General features: G+C 38.9%; 1 long non-coding RNA gene and 1 pseudogene across 1 annotated transcript in view; one reads left to right on the top strand and one right to left on the bottom strand.

Annotated features, from left to right (window-relative positions):
• Positions 1-792: 792 nt before the first annotated feature.
• LOC102493224 (glyceraldehyde-3-phosphate dehydrogenase-like) lies at positions 793-1,815 on the bottom strand (annotated as a pseudogene).
• Positions 1,816-11,073: 9,258 nt separating this feature from the next.
• Positions 11,074-16,602, top strand: part of LOC114005204 (uncharacterized) — an 89,652-nt gene continuing 84,123 nt past the window's right edge. Inside the window, exon 1 of the long non-coding RNA XR_003547079.1 lies at positions 11,074-11,236. This is a non-coding gene — a long non-coding RNA (uncharacterized LOC114005204). The remainder of the gene's footprint in view (positions 11,237-16,602) is intronic.

Here is a 16,602-nt window from a genome sequence, read left to right as displayed (position 1 = left end):
CCGCAGTGGTGGTGGTGGTGATGGTGGTGGTGGTGGTGGTGGTGGTGGTGGTGTTTCTTCTTCTTCTTCTTCTCCTTCTTCTTCTTTTCTTCTCCTTCTCCTCCTTCTCCTTCTTCTTCTTTTTTTTTAAAAGAAATTTTTACTATAGAATACATGCACTCACCAGAGAGAAACAGACAAAATGTGAGAAATCACCCCCAAGAGGGGATGGCCATGCCACAATCCCTTCTCCTCCATTTTCTTCTTGGGATCTGGGGCAGGCACTCACACATGCCTGGCATGAATTTCAAGTCACTGGGTCCGACACTCGAACTGTGGTTGACTACGTGGGAGTCTAGTGACATAACCACTTTGCCATCTGCTGATCCTTGATGTTGTTTATTCTTATGTGTATATCAAAATCTCCCCCTAGATTTTTTCCCCTTCTTCCTAAAAGACAATTTATAGCATTCCTCGAAGTATGTGATAGCTGGCAATGAATTATATCTATTATCATACATAAGAATAAAAGTTATTAATTTTTTGTATGATAATTTTTCTAGATGTGGAATTCTAGGTTATATGAATTTTTATTCTATTCTTTTTTTTCCCTTTTTTTTTAATACAGCGTACTTTATTGATGGTTGTGACAAGGAGGGCTCCTCAGCCCCTTCACTTCTTCAGGGGTCTGGAATGGAAACTGTCAAGGAGTGGAGCTTCTCAGTGTGGTGGGGACTGAGCAGAAGCAGGGCCTCCCCAGCAGCCAAGGGCCTCTCTTCCTCGTGCTCACGCTGGGGCTGGTGTTCAGGAGCTCTACTCTTTGGAGGCCACGTGGACCATGAGTACCCTGTTGCTGTAGCCAAATTCATTGTTATACTAGGAAATGAGCTTGACGAAGTGGTCATTGAGGGCAATGCCAGCCCCAGCATCGAAGGTGGAGGAGTGGGTGTTGCTGTTGAAGTTGCAGGAGACGATCTGGTCGTCGGTGTAGCCCAGGATGCCCTTCAGGGGGCCCTGAGACGCCTGCTTCACCACCTTCTTGATGTCATCGTATTTGGCAGCTTTCTCCAGGTCCACAACTGACATGTTGGGGGTGGGGACATGGAAGGTCATGCAGGTGAGCTTCCCGTTCAGCTCCGGGATGACCTTGCTCACAGCCTTGGCAGCCCAGGTAGATGCTGGGATGATGTTCTGTGCAGCTCCATGGCCATCACACCACAGCTTCCCTGAGGGGCCATCCACAGTCTTCTGGGTGGCAGCCATGGCATGGACTGTGGTCATGAGCCTTTCCATGATGCCAAAGTTGTCGTGGATGACCTTGGCCTGGGAGGCCAAGCAGTTGGTGGGGCAGAAGGCACTGCTGACAATCTTCAGAGAGTTGTCATACTTCTTGTGGTTCATGCCCATCACAAACATGGGGGCGTTGGCAGAAGAGGCAGAGATGGCGACACTTTTGGCCCCACCCTTCAAGTGAGCTCCAGCTTTCTCCATGGTAGTGAAGACACCAGTGGACTCCATAACATACTCAGCACCAGCATCACCCCATTTGATATTGGTGGGATCTCGCTCCTAGAAGATGGTGATGGATTTCCTGTTGATGACAAGCTTCCTGTTCTTGGCCTTGACGATGGTGCCATTGAACTTGCCTTGGGTGGAATCACACTGGATCGTGTAGACCATGTAGTTCAAGTCAATGAAGGAGTCGTTGATGGCCATGCTATCCACTTTGCCAGAGTTGAAGGCAGCCCTGGTGACCAGGCACCCAATACAGCCAAATCCGTTTATTCCCACCTTCACCATCAAGTCTCTGGGACGCGGCTGTCTGTTGAACGAGGAGGAGCACAGAGCCTTTATTCTATTATTTTCTGGCTTTCGATGTTTCTAAAAGTTTTATGTCTTTTTTTTTTTTTTTTTGATTTAGTGTATCTTTTTTTCCTTTGGTTATTTAAAAACCTTTTTTTTAAATTATTGATTTATAGCAATTTGATCTTGGTGTGAGATTGTGAGGTTTATTTCATTTTTCTTCAGCTTTTGACCCTTGAGGGAGGTAGAGGTTCCATTCCTGGACCAATCTAAACAGACCAGGTACAATGGTATGTGCTTGTGGTTCTAGCTCATTCTAGTCTAGGGCAGAAAGATCAGGACATGGTAAGACCTGCCAAAAATAATTCTCTCTTCTTCCAAAACAAAACAAAAAAAAACAAAAGGCTGGTATTGTGAAAAAGACAAAATAAATTCAATTTAAAAACTATGTTTTACTTTACTCTTTTATTTAATTAATTGTAGGTAGGTTAAGTAATATTGATTAATTATTACTGCACTCCTAAACACATTTACCTTCTTAATACGGGAAATACAAGACAGCATTTTGAGTTTTTGTTTTTGTTTTTGTTTTTTGTTTTTGTTTTGGCTTTTCTGTTTTTATTGAATTTATTTGTGATATATTTTGAGCATCCCATTTTTATCTTACTTTTACTTTGTCTTTCTGAGAGCCAAGAAAAATTCTAATGATTTTTTATAAATATATCTTTATCAATGATTTGTTATTTGTATATGCTTCTTAGAGCACTGATTTATCCTAAAAAATATTTCACGTAAGCACAATATATCTCTATTTTTGTAATAGAATGATTGTTATATACCACAGTCTTGTGGTTTGTGAGAAGAGTAGGGGCCAGCAGTTGGCATGGCATTTAAGGCAGCTGGATCCCAAATGGCAAACTCTACGATTTGAGCCCCAAACCCGTTGACTTGAAAATCACATCCTGTGTCCGTGTGTGCATACTAAAATTTTCTGGGGGGGAGGTGATTTTTCACTTTCTCTCTCTCTGTCTCTCTTTCTCTTCTGTGAGTACACGTGCCCTTTGGCAAAAATCTAAGCAACCACCACCACAGCAACAAAAACTAGACTAGACTAAAACTGTAGGTGCTTTCTTTCAAATAATTAAAAAATACCGTAGCTATATATAAACTGTAGAATATTTTTCTAGAACTTTATTATAAGAAAATTTATTAATTTATTTTTAGAGAGATTTTTGCTATAGGGGTGTGTGTGTGCTCACTGGAGAGACAGGGAGACAGAAAGTAAGAAATCACCCCCAAGGAGGATGGCCACATTGCAGTTCCTCCTCCATTCTCCTCTTGGGATTTTGGGCTCACGTGCACACATGCCTGGTGTGTTTTAAGCTGCCGGTTCCGGGACTTGAGCTCTGGTCGGCCACATGGAAGTCCAGTGATGTAATCATTATGCCATCTGGTGGTCCCATATAACTTTATTTTTTGACTCTGTGCCCATCGTCACTTGGTTAAATGACACATTCATTCACTCTATATCATTGCAGCATACAAAATTAGTTTCCCATCCAGAATACACTGTATATTGGCTCAATCAAAGAGATTACCATACATGTTATCTTCAACAAATATTTCTCCATTTCCTGTTTCTTATATATTTTGCTTCTTTTTTTTTTAATTTCTTCTTGATTCCCTCCCTTTTACCCTCTGCCATTTCCCACTCCTCCCACACTGTCTCTGGTAGCTACAGTTACTTTCCATGTTTTTTTTTTCTTCACATTTTATTGATTCACAAAAGATCTTAATTAAACTAAATACTTTCAATAGTAAGTGCACTTGATATAAACACATCTATGAACACATATCTGATTTTAGGTAGAACTCAGTGAGCAGAATGAACATACTATAAAGTAACACGTGGCTGAGGCTATAGAGCTTACTGTGGTCATTAAGTAGGTATGTTTTTTTACTTGTTTATTATTTACTTTTTAATTTCAAGAAAAGCTGTTTTAGCTTTAATAGATCAAAATCAAAAAATATTATGAAAAATTGACTTAAGACTTAAAGCCAGAAAAACGGTTAGAATTGTATTAAAATGGTAGGTAGATACTAAAAATCCAAAAAACATATGGATGAAGCTAAAATCTAGTAACAAATGCACTGTAATTTTCTTCTGAAACATTTTTTTCCTCTCTCCATTCCCCCTTTTACTATAGAGACACAGAAACTAATTTATTTGAAAAACAACAACAACAACAACAAAAAACAAGTTAGTCTCAATTTGGTCTGTTGTGTGCACAAAGTCCCATAAGAATACTCATTGATTTAGTAGACTTTGTTGGAATCTTTTACAGGGAACTTCAGATTTGACTCTTTAAAAAGCCTCCCGAGGCTACTAAGCCAAGTCAGGTATACTCTATCGGACTATGCTTTTAAGTACCTGTACTTTAAAATTTTTTAGGCTTGTCAGGAAGTGACATTCTTTACTTACCTGCCAGGCAGAACTGTTTATGGTACCAGGCAATCTTTCCAAGAGCTTCTGTTGGCTTTCTTGTGATCTACCTTAGTTCCCTAGCTTTCTGGTCATATCTTGAGATATGACATTCAAATCAAAGCCCTGGCACTAACCAGTATTTCCAATTTCTGATGCAACGCAACAGATATTATTGAACTTACACAGATAACAATTCTGCCACAAAATAGGAATACTTGCAAATATTTTCCAATTCCAGAGGGGTCAGGAAAGGAGAAAAGTTTATGTTTCAATTTTTAAAAAAAATTGCTGAAGCTATCAACAGCTTAAAAGAAAACAAAAATCCTTAAATCTGAAAAACAAAGCATAGAAGAAAATCAGTAATGTTTTAGTCAAAAGTCATAAAATTGTATTTCATCAGTTCAGTCTCATATAATTTATCTCTTTCTGTTTAATTTGCAGTGTTACTGTGGTCCAATCTTTCCATTTAAATCCTGGAAGTTAACATTCGACGTTATTAATGATCTTCTGAACCATTAACTTGGCCATTTTCTTGGTTGTTTTTTGTTCTCTTATTTCTGTCTGAATATTCATAGTGACAGAACTAATAGAGATGTAAGAGAAGAGAGACAACAAACTCCAGAAGATGCAAGAGAAAAGAGACAATGAGTTCCAGGAGATGAGGAAGACCTTCTGCGATTTGAAAGAAGAAATACATAACATAAAAAAGAATCAAATGGAACTGTTAGAGATGAAGGCTATAATACAGGAAATAAAAACCTCCCTCGAAAGTATTAAAAGCAGATTAGATGATGCAGAAGATCAAATCTCGGATGTAGAAGACAAAACTTTTTTTTTTCTTTTTTTTGGAGAGGTTTTTGCTATAGGGCACGTGCGCTCGCCAGACAGACAGAGACAGAGAGACAGAAAGCGAGAAATCAACCCCCAGGGGGTATGGCCACGCCGCAATCCCTTCTCCTCCATTCTCCTCTTGGGATCTTGGGCACGCATGCACACACGCCCGGAGTGAGTTTTAAGCCACCGAATCCGGGACTCGAACCACGGTAGACTACGTGGGAGTCCAGCGACATAGCCATTACGCTAACTGCTGGTCCCGAAGACAAAACTTTTTTTTGTTTGTTTTGGAGAGGTTTTCGCCATAGGGCGTGTGCGCTTGCCAGACAGAGAGAGAGAGAAACATAAAGACAGAAAGCCAGAAATGACCCCCAGGGGGGATGGTCACGCCGCAATCCCTTCTCCTCCATTCTCCTCTTGGGATCTTGGGCACGCACGCACTGGCACCCGGCGTGAGTTCCAAGCCACCAGGTCCGGGACACGAACTGCTGTCCACCGAAGACAAAACTTTTGACCCAGAAAAAAAATCACCAAAAGGACTGAGAAAAACAATCTGATTGACCAAAACCATAGACAGAGACAAGATACTAAAATTGGCAAGAGAGAAATGTCAAGTTACTTACAAAGTTTATCCCCTCAGGCTAACATTGTACCTCTCATCAAAAACAATGCAAGCAAGAAAAGAATGGGAAAATATATTCAAAATGTGAAATGAAAAATAATTTCAACCAAGAATACTATTCCTGGCAAGATTCTTCAGATGGGAAGAAAAGATAATCTCAGATAAACAAAACCTGAAAGAATTTACCAATACTGGACCAGAACTTCAAAAAGTTCTGAAGGGAGTGTTATACCAGGAAAACTAAAGACAGACAGACAGAAATAAGAGAACAAAAAACAACCAAGAAAATGCCAATTAAATTTACTTTTTAATTTAACTTCCTTTTTTAAAAAATTTTATTGCCAGCAGGTGCATATACTCATTAGCGAGAGGAAGAGGGAGGAAGCACCCACTATAGGGACTGGTCATGCTGAAATTCTTTCTCTTTCATTTCATCACTCTGCTTAGATTCGAGGCGCAGACACATAGATGCCTACCATGTTTTTTAAGCTGCTAGGACCAGTACTCCAACTTCAGTCAGTCATGTGGGATGCAGTTCTCTTTGACCAACAGGCCACAAGGTGGATCTAAATGACTTTAAAATTTTTTTCACTCTCTTATTATTATTATTATTATTTAGAGTCAGAATCTCACTATGTAGCACAGGTTAGCCTTGAACTTATTGCCTCAGCCTCTTGAGTAACTGGAATTACAGGTATAAGCCATTGTGTCCAATAATGCTTTTTGATACATTAAAAAAAAAAAGCCATTTAGGCTAGTCACCTTGTGTTCAGACCAAGCAGAAGTGCTGTTGTCAGAGATATGCTCTATGCCCCCAAATAAACTAGTTATTTTGTTGTGTGGCTGATATTGTCATGTTATGCAGCCAGAGGATTAACTGCTAAATCTAAATCGTTAAGTGGGGATTTCTGGAGTGTAAAAAAGGAAAACAAATATTTAAATAACACAGATAGGTGTAGTACTTTAAAGTTTACGGGCAATTTCCTCAACATCCTATCAGGTAAACAGGAAGAAATTGTCATTAGGTAAATTTAGTATCTAAGGCATAAAGTATTTAGATAAATTTCCAAGTCTGTACAAAGAGTCAGGATTATAATAGCTTTTAGATTTTGAAGACAAAGGCATTCTCTAAATCCCAGTCTCTGATGAGTCACATTGGTTAAGGAGAAACCTCACTCGAGAGATCTTTACTCTCTGCTCTATTTCTGTAAATATCTTTGCTTAGCTTACTTTTATGCCAACATTATACACAGATCCTTAAACTGAACAGAATTGGTGTAAATGTTCAGCTTATTCCATAAAAAAAGCAATGACATTGGTTCAGTCGTGTGAGATAAGGTGTTTTGGAAATACCTCTGTTTAATAAATAGAATAAAATTATTTAGAGAAATTGAATGTGTATTACATGCATATGTATATGTACATATATACACATACATTCACTTGAACAAACACACACACATATTTGAAAGGGAGAGGGAGTGAGAGAGGTTGTTTGTATGGTAATGACTGTTGAAGTCATTCATGTAGTAGAAATAGCTTTTTTTTTTTTTAATTTTTACTATAGGGCATGTGTACTCACTACAAAGAAAGGGAGAGAGAGCAAGAGAGAGGAGGGAAATGAGAAAGTGAGAAATCACTCCTAGAGGAACCAGCTACACCACAATCTCTTCTCTTCTTGCCTCAGGATTTGGGGCACACATGCACACATGCTCTATGTGATTATCCGAACTTCTGGGTCTGGGACTTGAAACGTGAAATTAGTCATTTGGGATCCAGCTACTGTAAGAATAAAATTAGATTAGCCTGTCTTACAAAGATAAAGTCTAACCTTTGCCTCTTTTGTTTCTGTACTAAAGCAGATGCTGCTGAAGTTGTGGAAACCTGGGGTAATTTGTTAACACCTTGCAGGGAGCCCTGAGCAGTTTGCAAGCTAGTCTGGCAAGCTAGCCCGGACCTCTGTAATGTAAAATTCCTCCCTTCTGCTAGCCCTGGAAACCCACATCAAATGCTCCTGCAAGCCTGACCAAATGGTCGCCATAAGATTACCCTTGAAACCCCTTATCTTGCTTCCTCCCCTCACCCCATGGACTCATGTCTATATAACCTGAATACTCCTATGTTCGGGACTTCACTCTTAGCCATGTCTTGTATGACTGAGAGTGGAGTCCTAGCGCGCTAGCAATAAAGCCTCTTGTATTTTACATCAAGAACCGACTTTTGTGGTTGATTGGGGTCGCCGTTGCCTTAACACTCCCTGGACAAGGAGGTTCAGTGAGTTGCAGGTAAAAACCTTTCACTACCTCAATCTCATGCCACCTTCTGGCCCTGAAAGAGTCTTTTTTTTTAAAAATGGTTTTTGCCATAGGGAGCATGTAGTCACAGTAGAGAGACAGAGACAGTGGGAGGGAAAGTAAGAAATCACCCTCGAGCTGGGATGGACACACCACAATCATTTCTCTATTTTCCTCCTGGGATTTTAGGCACAAACACACATGTGTCTGGCTTGACTTTTTAGCTGCCAAGTTCAGGACTTGAACCATGGACAGCCATGTGGGAATCTAGCACTTTAACCACCATACTACCTGCCAGCCCCTGAGATAGTCATTTTTTTTCACATAAGGAATTTGAAAGAAAAACAAAGGAAAGCATGAAAATGAGTTTGGAAAAGTCTTAATGATTGACTTGTTATGAAAGACTATTTCTCACTCACAGGTGAAATGTTACCTTTTTATTAATTTTACAGGGAGAAGGTATTAATACTTTATAATCTCATAGATAGCAATTATGATTTCATCTTAGGTGGTTTATGCTTCTCATATTATAAAAAAATGCAGAGTAGATATTGCTATCTTCGGTTTAGCTCCCAATGACTTCAACAAAGATCCAGGATCTTTTTATCTTTTAGCTCAATTTATTTTATTTTGTTGTCTTTTGTCCTTAGAATTGCTGCCTAATGGCTACAAGATAGCTTCTGAAGGTTCAGAAGGATGCCTCATTAGGTCAGGAAGCTGAAGGTAAGGGGCTATGCTTCTTGTGCCTGTCCCCTTTTATTAGGAAAGTAAAATGCCTGAAGCTCACCAGGATTTTCTTGTCCATCTCAGAGCCAGGATTAGGTCACGTGACCATCTCACTGCAAGGGAGGATGGGAAATCAATGACAAAACTGTCCTTACTGAAATCTGAGAACACTCTATCAGCCAGTTCTCAAACATTCAGTTCCTGTGGTAGTTCATGATCTGAAAGCAAATGCAGGCAAGTTTCTTGAGAATTTCTTCAATTGTTGTTGTCAGGTAACATCATCTTTCTTAGCTATTCTTTTATTTTCAGTGACTCATGCTGAACAGTACACCGATTTCATGTTGCAACTTAATCCTTTGCATGGTTGTTCTAATGGCCCATTATTTTTGTGGTCATGAGCACAGTCTGGAAATTTAGAACAATGAAGTCATTTTGAAATTTAAAACATTTCTGGTAAAGCGTCAGGAAGTATTTTAAGGTTAATTTTTATTTTTAAAGTGCCTTGGGTTCCTTCCTGAAATAGTTTGAAAACTGCTATTGACAACAACAAGGAGAAATAGGTGAGGGGACCTGGGCTAACACTGGATCTGTGTGATTAGTTCTGACTTAGATGCTGGCAATGACAATTGAGGCAGTTATGGTTTTTCTCATTTGGAATTTATCTTTACTGGAATATTTATTTTCACATTCACTGGGTAAATACTTGCAAGAGACTTCAAGCTATGTGTAAAGGAATTGAAAGTCTAACTTTATCTCTCTCACACACTCACAAATATTATATTTTCTTCCTTTTAGATAAAATGAAGAAAAGGACAGAGACAAATTCTGTTAGATACATTCTGGGACAAACAATCCAAATATTATTGTCATCCTAAAGCTAATCTTTACCCAAACTTTAGGTAGATTGTTTTTTGTGGTCTCTGATTCATCGTCTGCTGTCTTTACAAATCTTTCTAGAGATGTCATGTGCATTTTTTGCTTTAAAAAATTTGTATACCATGCTCCTCTTTCCTACCTCAAGCAATGTTGCTTTGCTAAAATAACTTTTTTGAGTCCCATATTTATTTACTTATTTTTGCCAGTTATAGGAGCATGGGAAAATTGTTTAGCTCTTTTGAGACTGAGTTCATTCATCTCTAAAACAGAGTGTTATCTACGGCTCATCACAGTTGCAGGAACTAAAAACAGATCATTTACATGAGGCATCTTCTACAAAGTCTAGGAAATGATGGCTTCTCACTAAATGTAATTTATTCTCTTTTCCTTCCTCTTCCCTCAATTAAAATATATTTTCAGGAAGAAACTGACATCTGTCATGTATATGTAAGGGAGAATATATTGTATAAAAAATTCCTAGGGTATTTTGTAGAAATTGACTTAAAGTAATAACAGTGCTATTAGCAGACAGTTACAATGCTTGCTATGTACTTCACTATGAGAATTGCTGGTTAGATGGCTTATCCTTTTTATGGAAACTTAACAGCAGTGAGTGGGGAAAGGCATGTGGTTCATAAGACAACCCATCAGTTAGTCCATGCTGGCAGCATTCTGCTCTGTATACAAGTAGACCCACTGGAAGTCACATTTAGTGATGTGTTTGTGCATGCAGCAGTTAATGACCATCTAAGATGACGTGTCATCTATCCCAGCTGTTTCAGGGCAAGATGAATCATGAACGTCAGGATCTACATATGTGTCTAAAGATGCATGTTCTGGGCAAAAAATTAGGCTTGACTTTGCATGAAAATTGTTATAAAGAAATAACTGTAATTAGGAGAATGAAAAATATGGCCTTCAGCCATTTGGTGTCCTGGAAAAATACATCAACACGGCTTGCTTCTTATTGGTGGATGTTAGATTATCCGTGCAAGGGAGGTCTGAACTATTTTAGAAATATTTCCCAAAGACATTCCTGTTGGTACAGTGCTCAGAAGTTCCCCAAGATCATTTTTCTGGAGACACAGAAGTGCCTGTTCTTTATTCAAGCACCTTTAGCGAGAAGACAGATAAAGAGTGTAGATTTTGCTCTGTCATCTTCTTGAGGGCATACCTTATTCACAAAACAGGATTTAGTTAACATAATCCCATTTAAATTGGCATTGAGCAAACCAAATCAAATATTTATTCTACAAGGATGGGCTAGCAGTGTTAGAGAGGTTTACCTTGTATAACTTTAAAGAAGTTTATTGACTTGCTAATGGAATAATATTATCTCTGATTAACACGTTAAGAAACTGCTGTCAGATTTCTGGTAAATATTTAACAACAGTTGTGAATCAGAAAACAGAAATGGAACAAAATTGTGCCCTTACCCCAAATGTCACATTTTTCATTTGGCTCCAAGTCTCTATTAAGAAATGATTCAAAATAAGATTTTTGTCCCATGAAGTTGGCTCCTTTGTTACTCTCTATCCTTCTGGTTTCTTGGAAAGTGGCACAGCCTCTAAGGACTCTCAGAGAAATTTACTCCATTTTGCTGACTCACGTGTAAAGGTATGGTGAATACTCAGTTCTTACTGAGAATGCCCTAAATAATACTTTGGTTCTGACTTGGATTAATTAAGAAAATATCTTTTTGCTTCTTTCTTTCTCTGTAAGTGTGATCTTAGTCTGTTTTTGAATTGCTGACTGAAATATTGAAGACTAGGGAATTTATAAAGAAAATAGAGATTTATTTGCAAAGCTCATGATTCTGGCAGCTGGAATATCCAAAGGTATTACAAAGTGGTAGAAGGCAGAACTTTCAGCAGAGCATAGTCTGAATCCATGAGTTTCTCTCTTGCCCTCTAGTCATGGTCTCAGCCCTACTGCATATTAACCCAGGAGATCTCAATCGTAGGACCAGTTTACTGACCTTATCACACTCAAAGCCCCCATTCTGGGATACCACAAAAAATGACATTTTAACTTAATACCTTTATGATACACTCAAGTTCCAACAAATGAGTTTGGGGAAGGACATCCAAATTATATATACACACACACACACGTGTGTGTGTGTTTGTGAATGTATGTATTTAAAAAATATTTCCAACTTTTATAACTTCCTGAACTCATGCCTGTGTTGTATTGAAATTTCTTTTGGGGTCAATTCTACCTGATTAGTTTCAGCTCTTTAATAGCCCGGAAGTTGTGATAGTTGATATCACAGGGATCCACAATATTGGCATATGACTTCAAACAAGATCAAGGCTAATTTCCAGAGGTGTTCCAAGTATGTTTTGTAACTTCTAGTAAATATTACTGTTCATGATTCATTAACTGTGTCTATACCACATAAAATGAAGTGAAGATTTGAAACTTGTTATTCATTTGTTATCTCCCTGGACTGAAAGAATCCATTAACAGATAGCTGATTGATTGAGAGATTTCATGACATTTTTGCTTTATAGACAGTCCTAGTGGATAGATGCCAAATGTGTTGTTCTATTCTTATGTAAAATTCTTAAGATGACTTTTGGCCAGTCTAAACATTGCCTAGTAGTTGTTTATCATGCTTGATTTAATATTCCCTCTGAAGCATGTGTACTACTAATTTCTACTTGAGAATTTCCAACAGAGCAAACATTTACACAAAGAGGGTGATTCTCTTCGAGTTGCAGAGATGGATCTAGCCAGTCGTACCAAAATAGATATGACCATGTCTAGGTTCCTAAGAGTTTAATCATGTTTAATCACTGTACAAGTTCTGCCAGGAGGATGGTCTCTCTCTCTACAGCTATGCAATATGTCTCATAGACTTTCCAGTGAAACTATTCATGTGACTACAAGAGAGTGACTACTTTGTGTTTTTCCCCCAACTCCATTTACTAGTTATTAGTAAAAAATCATATTTAGCACATTTGAAAACATTAAGAATATTCAAAGGAAAGGAAAAAAGAAGTTAAGATAAAGAAAAGTTATATAGCAGGAACAAATATTCAAAGTATAATAGCAGGGAAGACAACTATAAATACTGGAGAGAGCATAGGAGACAGGAGTGATAGGGAGCGGAAGGGAGTGGATCAGGGAAAAAACCAACAAACAAAATTTGTATGTCATTGTTGCTTCCAGCATGAGTACTTGCCAATGCTGGACACAATTCTATACTCTCTCTCAGTGCCTTTGGCCTTGCACAGTGTAAAATATCCTGATTTATTCTTTCACCAGCTCTGATATCATTAGTATACTCTAATGACAAGGAGGAGGCTTATAAATAAGAGTCACAAAGGCACATTTGAGCCCCAGCCTTCACTTGTGTAACTTTCAGCTATTCATATGAATTAAGCAAACCTCAGAGTCATGATTTGTAATGGGAATAAAAACCTCTCCTATATTTAAAACGATCAGCATGCTCAGTTGTTTTTATCTAACTTTTTCCTCCTAGAATTACCATTTAATACATGAGGAAAATATTTAAAGGAAATGGAAGCAGCAAAGAGAAAACAGGGCCGGCAGGTGGTATGGCAGTTCAGATGGCTGGATCCCACATGGCTGACTTTGCAGTTAGAGTCCTGGATCCAGCAGCTTGAAAATCACACCAGGGTTGTGTACATGTGTGCCCAATATCCTAAGAAAAGAGTGGAGGAGAAGGGATTACAACACGGCCATCCCCCTTGGGAGGTGCCTTCTTTCTTTCCCTCTCTCTGTCTCTGGTGAGTGCAAATGCCCTATACCAAAAAAAAAAAAAAAAAAAAAGAAGTAAGTTTGAAAAATTATAAGAGAAAGTGAGAGCTCAAATAGCATAGACAACTTATGAACCAAGGTGGAATGAATTGCCTGGGAAAGGCTTTTATACAGGCGTGGTATAGTACCTCACAACTGGAGTGCAGTCTCCAGAGCCTGCTTATGTTTGATTGACAGTAAATGGTTCATTCTGATTTTATTTGCCAGACCTACCTATAGCAGAACAGGGTCCGTCTTTTGTGTGTGAGTAAGAGCACGCTTGTACTCTTGGTGAGAGCACAGGTGGTTTCTGTGGAGTTGTCCTGTGCTGAGTTAGGAGACATGTATGTAGGACCCTGGTGCCTGAATCAGTGTGGAGAAGGATGCTGCAGGGTCCTCTTAGCCATGGTCTTTTCTTTCTGCCGTGACTATAAAACAGAGAAACAGGAAGCCAGATAAGCAGGTTCTTGGATGGGGAAGAGATCAACAAAGGTCTCCTTTTCGGTTCCTAAAGACTTCCCTCCCCAATGTTGGTCTCTTTTTATGCACCATAATGCTTCTTGATTTATTTTGAAAACATGAACATAGTCTACTTAGCAGTCACAGAGAGCAATGTGTCAAGTCGAGGTAGTCAGTTAAAGTGAAGTGAGCGTGAAAGATGCACAGAGGTGGGGAAAACTTAATCTCTAAGGTCAGAGACTCAGTAAGTGCCTGTTTAACAAGCAAGGCTGAATTACAGTCCAACAAGAATATGTTTATGCTTTGTTGCCTTTTGGGGTGGGTATTTTTAGGTACAGCCTGTAGCTAGAAAGTTAGATTCCTACCAGTGCAATATGCCTCTGATCAAGAAATGCTGAGATTGCTTCACCTTGGCAGGCCAGAGGGAGGTGAAGACTATGGGGTCGAAGAGAGTCTGGATGAAGAAGAGAAATGCTTAAAGTGTGTAATCCTTAGAGGAAATTGAAAGTAGATTTTGTCCAGATGGTTCCTGGAATGTTGACTTATTCCAACAGTGATAGCCGCCAACTGCAGGAGTGACATTCTTTAGTATATGAGCTGGACTGTCAGCTGGTGCATGACTGGAGGGATTTGGCTTAGGTAGAAGCAGGTGTAGTTCTTCTGGAGGAACAGGAGGGAAGGCAGAGTATATGGTACAGGTGCAGGTGGGTGGATAGACTGGTGGATGAAGAATGAGGAAGTTTTCTTACTGTTTCTGTGTCTATGGCAAAGGAGACAAAGGTATCGACTGATAGAAGGGCAGGAGGGGGAAGTATGGAAGTATGACTAGTGGGATGAGTGGAAGTATGAAGTATGACTGAGGGTGAGTGGCAGAAGAAACAAGGTCACTGAGTTGAGGTGGTCAAGGACCTGAAATGCTGAGAAAACAAAAGGGTTTTCTACAGGGATATGAAGATGGCAAGAACTGTGAGAGGCCAGCTGACATTGTGTGCATTGGTTGATACTGCTAGGTAGCTAAGGTTATATGGGAGGCCTTTCTGTTCCAGTCTTCCCTAAAAGCTAGGTGTGATGACACCTAGAATCTCCAGCTACTTGGGAGGCTGAAGTGGCTGAGGAAGATCGCGACATAGCAAGACCAGTCAAAAATAAGTGAGACTTTGTCGAAACAGAAGCTCAATAACTACAAAAACACCAATAATAGAATGAGCCATGAGCTAAGCTCTGCAAGAAATCTGCTGTCAAACGGACCTCAGTAGGTGATTGTATCAAGGAGGGGTATTGGGTACTATATCAGGTGTAACTTTCAAATTGTTGGGAGTTTTCTTTAAGATGGAAAGAACAGGACCAGCAGATGGCATAGTGGTTGAGGTGCTGGAATTGCACATGGTTGACCGCAGTTTGACTCCTGGACCTGGAAACTTGAAACTCACTCTGGGAACATGTGTATATGTAAGAATGGAGGAGAGGGGATTACAAGATGGCCATCCCTCACTGAGGGGTAATTTCTCACTTTCAGTCTCTGTCTTTCTCTCTGTCTCTGGCAAGCACATGTGCCCTATAGCAAAAACTTCAAAAAAAAAAAAAATGGAAAGAATAATTGTCTGGAAGCAGCATTAAGTAGCAAGAAAGACAACTATCACTCCTGGTTGCCTGGTATCACACATAAAATGGCAGCCTGAGAAGAAGGCTATAAACGAAGCAGTGTGCTCAGAGGAATGAATACAGGCTTCAGATACAGCAAGAAGGTCATAGGAACATTCATGTAGGACATCGAAGAGACCTGTGGATTTTACTATGATATATTGGGAGTATCAGAGACCAAAGATCAGAGTTGGCTAGGAAAGTGGGTCAAATCAAGGGATAAATAAGCCATGTGAAAATGACCATGTAGTTGTTGAGAACTGAGGATCTTGAGAGAATAAAAATGTCTTATGAGCACAACTTTTTTTTTTTTTGAGGGGAGCAGTGATAGAGGTATGCAATTTAGCTTTATCATCATTATCATTGGACTAGATCAGTGCTTGTCATCGGATACAGCCTATATCACATTTTTTCTATTAGTGTGTAGTCTATTTCTTGAACTATATTTATTAATATTGATGATCTCAGAGATCATCTCAGTTTTAGTTTGCTCTTATGTGGAAATTTTTTTTGGTCAGTTTTATTGGGGTATAATTTATACATAATATTCATTCTTTTTAAGTATATCATTTTATGCATTTTGATAAATGCATATACCACCAAATCAAGATATAGAACAGTTCCAAATGTCCACCAAATTCATTTGTGCTTGTAGTCAACACCTTGTTCCTATCTTTAGCATCTGGTAAGAACTTATCTGTCTTTTGTCCCATAATTTTGCCTTTTCTAGAATGACTATTAAATAGAATTATACAGTATGGGGACTTCTGAATACATATTCTGTAACCACAATACAGTTAAAATTCACTCTTGATATGCATATCACTAGTTTTATTGTGTGTGTGCTTAATTACTTGTATTCTTCCATCATATGGTTATAAGACACTATGAATTCACTAACTGAGAGACATTTAGGTTTTTGCTACCAGTTTTTGGATTTTATGCATAAAACCAATACAAACATCCAGTTTTTGTGGGACATAAGATTTCATTTTTCTTGGGACCAGCAGTTGGCATAATGGCTTTGTCACTGGACTCCCATGTAGTCAATGCAGTTCGAGTCCTGGACCTGGTGGCTTAAACTCACGTCAGGCATGTGTGCATGCGTGCCCAAT

This window comes from Tupaia chinensis, unplaced genomic scaffold (genome assembly GCF_000334495.1).
Source record: "Tupaia chinensis unplaced genomic scaffold, TupChi_1.0 Scaffold143481_1, whole genome shotgun sequence".
NCBI classification, from domain to species: domain Eukaryota; kingdom Metazoa; phylum Chordata; class Mammalia; order Scandentia; family Tupaiidae; genus Tupaia; species Tupaia belangeri.
Note: the sequence above shows the minus strand (reverse complement) of the source record. Positions and strands in the feature narration are given on the sequence as shown.